Below are 4,655 nucleotides of genomic sequence, written 5' to 3'. Positions count from 1 at the left end.
CACAGGTCTGCCATCTGAGAATGCAAAAATCCCAACAAAAACAAAGACTTGGGGCACTTCAAACACTTTTCTTTCTCCTCAGTGCTGCCGGGATTTCAGCACTGTTTGCATTATCTTCTCCTTGCAGCTGGGGCACGTGGCATTGCTGCTGATCTGCACTGCAGTCACTCTGTGTTGGGTTTTGCAATAATCTGATTGGTGACTACCTCATGTATTGGGCAATGGTACACAACATTCTCATGCTGGCATTGCTGTTGCCTTCGAGTTGCTGAAAACAGAGGGAAATAATCAAAAACTACCTCCTGCACGAGAAGCACCTGGTTCTGCACTCTGCTACCACTGCAGCACCATGCGGAGTAGTGAGGCCTTGCCTTCAACCTTCACCTCACAAGGCTGCTATTTTCCTGTTAATGTTTGGGGTTGCGGTGTTGGAAGTGAAAGAAATCCAGGAGTTGCACATGTCAGAGTGAGGGAAAAGCCACAGTTTTCACAGGCCAAACCCCAAATCTCTTTAAGCTCTTTCAGACTGCAGCACCAACACATCCTGGTATCATAGAATCCTTCTGAGCTGGAAGGGACCCTTCGAGGCCATCTGATCCTACTCCCCTGCAATGAACAGGGACACCCACAGCCTCATCAGGTGCTCAGAGCCCCATCCAGACCCGACCTTGAATGTCTCCAGGGACATCCACCACCTCTCTGGCCAACCTGTGCCAGTGCTTCACTGCCTTTATTGTGAAAACCTTTTCCCCTAATATCCATTCTAATCTCTTAATCCCCTAATCCATTCTCTTCTCTTTCAGTTGGAAATCATTTCTCCTTGTCCTGTCACAACAGACCCCACTCAAGAGTCTGTCCCCTTCTTTCTTACAGCCCTTTTAGATACCTAAAGGCTGCTCTCAGGTCTCCCCAAGGCCTTCTCTTCTCCAGGCTGCACAGCCCCAGCTCTCAGCCTGTCCTCGTTGGGAGGTGTTCCATCCCTGGGATCATTTTTGTGCCCCTCTTCTGGACGCACTCCAACAGTTCCATATCTCTCCTGGACTGAGGACTCCCCACCTGGACGCAGTGCTCCAGGTGAGGTCTGACAGCACAGAGCAGAGGGGCAGATCCCCTCCCACACCCTGCTGGCCACGCTGCTTTGGATGCAGCCCAGGTTATGGTTGGCTTTGGGCTGCGAGGGCACAGTGCTGGCTCATGTCCATGGGCTGCCATGAAGTAGATGCAACACATTGGCTTTGTTGAATCTCATGACGTTCACCTGGGCCTGCTGCTGTCTGGGTCTCTCTGAATGGCATCCCATCCTCTGAGTGAGTAACTTCGCATGCTGGGCTGCTTCTCAGGAGATTCAGGCTGCAGATCTGAAAGTTTTGAATCAAATAAGGGCAATTTACGGGCAATGGGCTTATTCCGATGAACAAACCAGAGCAAGAAGCACAGCCGGGCTGCACAGCAACACACAATCCACATTCGAGTCTGAGGGCATCAGGGCTCCTCCTGCGTCTCCCCAGCTCCGTGCCTCAGTTTCGCCATTGTAAAAGGGGCAGTGCAGCGCTGTGTCTCGGCCTTCCTGGGGGGTTCTCTGCGCGGGGCCCGTGAGGAGGCCCTGAGGCGCGCACCGTTCCCACGCACGGGGAGGGCGGCGTGGAGGCAGCTCCGCTCCTTTAACGGGAGGGAGGCGGGGGGGTGCTGAGGAACGCCGGGGACGTGCGGCACCGCCTCCTCCTCCTCCTCCTTCCCCGCCCGCTCCCTTCCTGCCAGCCAGCGCCGCGCAGGCACCAGCCCGGCTCCTGCACTCCGGCCCCGCAGCCCGGTGAGTCCCGCCCGGGGGTAGGGTAGGCCCGGTCCGACCGCGCGGGGAGCGGCGAGGCTCCGGTGCGGCCTGCGGGGCGCTTGGCCTAGGCCCGGCCGGGCTCGGGCAGGTGCGGGCGGGGAGGCCGGGCCCAGGCCTCCGCCGGCGGCTTCCCAGCAGCGGCCTCGTGGGGCAGCGGGACTGGGAGGGAGGGAATGAGGGCGGGGGGCTGTCCGTCCGTCCGTCTGTCTGTCTGTCTGTCTGTCTGTCTTTAGTCACCTTAAAGCGGCCGTGCTGTGGAAGTAAAAACACGGGTTGCGGAGGGCGATATGGAGCGTTCATCGCTGCGAGGCGAAGGTTTTTCCCCTCCTCACAATGTGCGCCCAGCCCCGTGTGCGGGGATGGAGGCAGCCCTGGGGCAGCACGGCGTTTATCGAGGGCGTTTTATTTGGTTGGCTTTACAGGTGCTTGCTGGGCAGCGGCTGTGGGGAGCTGAACCCCCCCGTCCCTCACTGGGGTCCCAGGGGCCAATTTCCTACGAGTGAGGCTCCATCTTGGCCTTGCCCTTTGGCCCAGCTAATTCCAGCCCACTCCTTGTTTTAATTAAATATACATTGTTAAGAATAACACTATAGTATCTTTTCTGTGTTAAGCAGTGCCTAATGCTACTTTCTAGCGAGGTATTTCAGTCTCATCAATTGACAGCCTTTATGAAGGGCTGTGCTGCGTACAGTCACGAATGGAAGAACTTAAAGAGGAGTGACTCTCCCACTGTTCGCTTCTACAAAGAAGAGTTGAGCTGATACTTCACTGTAGTCGTTCTCTACTTAAAATCCTCTTTCCCCCTTTCTTTTCAATACCTCCATCGCCGCCTCTGCCCAGCAATGTCCATATGGCATTTAGCAGGTGTAGCCGACAAGTCAAGTCCTATTTAACGTCTCCTCGCTTATGACAAGGCAGAAATTCCTGGTAGGATCTCAGAGTGCTGTGGAAGTAGGAGGGAGTCCTCAGTTCTCCCATTCCCAGCTGCACAGTGAGGTTCAGGCTAGCAGTGCCGCTGCTCTCCTTCCCATAACTGCTCTGTGATTCCTGTCCACCAGCAGGCTATGCAACTTGCTTTACCGCATATTTTTTCTCTTGCCTCATATGCTGATGCTGCTTTCTGTATACTGTGATTAAAATAACTTTTGTGTGTAGCTGTGGCGGGGAAGGGTTAGGGTTTGGATGCGAATGCCAGTGCTCTGTTAGAGTTACTACATACATACCTTTTTTGTTACATAGTTTTCCCCCTCCTTATCTAACCAGTTTCAAGAAGATGCTTTCTGCTGTCAGAAATAGCAGTAGTAGGAGGGTATGAAGTATACAGCTAGTTGTTAATTTGATTCTTTATACCCCACTGTCATAAAAACCTTACTCTGGGTAAATCAGTCTGCTAATGACTGCTTCTGAAACACCTTAAAGAGAAGGGAAAGGCTTCATCAGGTCTGTGTCAAACTGCTGCGTTAACCACAGAACAGCCTGCCCTTGCATCATCTGTTCTGTCTGTCTGAGATTCTGACTCAAAGTTGTCTAATCATCGCTTGAGCATTGGCACCGTAAACCTGGGATTGACAGAATCCTTCCAGAACTGAAATTCTGTGTGGATTTCAGAGGCTGTGGGTGTAGCTCAAATACACTGTTGGCTGAGACCCTTACCCTAAGGATGTGGCGGGAGAGGACACTTGTTTTATTTTAAGCATCAAGCTTGGTTGCTCCTAATCCCTTCCCCTTTGCTGCCAGGACACCCATCTCTCACCAGTGACTGCTGAGAACTCCAGCTCCTGAGTTCCATCCCCTGGATGAGCAGGGCAAGTGCCATCCCAGATAATATTGTAGCAGGAGAGCCCTTCCTACCGCTTGCTCCAAACACGGAGCCAGCATGCGGTCTGGTGAGAGGCTGGGGGCAGAAGGAAGCCCTCAGAAAGATCAAGTTTAGTTTCTCAGTGTATAGGAAACATCTGTGTTGTCAGCACTGCTTGTATTGTAACTGCTTTTGGGGTAAACTTGATCAGTTTAGTCTACACCACCACCTCCTCAGGAAAGCTGCTCCAGAGCCTCCTGTAGGTCTCAGAACAATTGCTGTGCTGCCAGTCTAATGCAGTTTATGGCTGGCTTGTATAATTTGTGTTTGTTCTAGAACTGCCATTTGGTTTAGGCAGTTGTTTTCCCTCCCTGAGGCAATTAGAAGGAGCAGTTGTATCCCCTCATAGCTGCTTGTTCTGAAAGGGTAAATGAGTCAAAGTCTTTATGTTCCTTCCTATCCTCTCATCAATATTCTTCTTGTTTCCTTCCTGATAAAAATCTTTTACCCATCAAAACCTTTTTACTAGAAAGGGAGTTGTATACATTTATGTTTAGTTCTTAAGCATCCTCTGCTCAGCTATGTTGGCAAATGAAGCACAATTGGACTATTCTTAACAAAATGAGTGGTTTGGGGGCCTGCTCTCTGTCGTAAGCTCCCAAACATTCTGGTGTTCCTCAGGTAATGATTTTAGGCTGATGACACAGGGGCTAAATCTGTGCCAGGCAAATCACTTCTTGTCAATGACTGTGCACCAACTGCAGAGATGATGGATCGGAGTGCTGCCTGACTGTGGCTTGCAGGAATCTATTTCTCCTCTTGTCGCTGTATGAGATGGCCAAGCAGATAGAACGCGTGATGCCTTTAAATATACATGTATTTATATTGTAGAAGCTGAAAATTCTCTTCCTGCTCGCATGTCTGAACTCCAGCTGGTTGCAGAGAGATGGCTGCTTCTGAGCGTTGAAAACTTAGCAGCTCTTGCCAGGGTGAAGCCTTCAAAGTAATGTTTTACAAAATGTGGAC

General features: G+C 51.5%; 1 protein-coding gene across 18 annotated transcripts in view; it reads left to right on the top strand.

The window, feature by feature from the left end:
• The first annotated feature begins 1,745 nt into the window (after positions 1-1,745).
• Positions 1,746-4,655, top strand: part of KTN1 (kinectin 1) — a 70,351-nt gene continuing 67,441 nt past the window's right edge. For all 18 annotated transcript variants that reach the window (XM_040700729.2, XM_040700732.2, XM_040700726.2 and 15 more), the window contains exon 1: positions 1,746-1,810. The gene's annotated coding sequence lies outside the window, so the exon portion shown is untranslated. The remainder of the gene's footprint in view (positions 1,811-4,655) is intronic.

Source organism: Gallus gallus, chromosome 5 (genome assembly GCF_016699485.2).
Source record: "Gallus gallus isolate bGalGal1 chromosome 5, bGalGal1.mat.broiler.GRCg7b, whole genome shotgun sequence".
Taxonomy (NCBI): domain Eukaryota; kingdom Metazoa; phylum Chordata; class Aves; order Galliformes; family Phasianidae; genus Gallus; species Gallus gallus.
The sequence above is the reverse complement of the archived record's forward strand: the minus strand, read 5'-3'. Positions and strand labels throughout refer to the sequence as shown.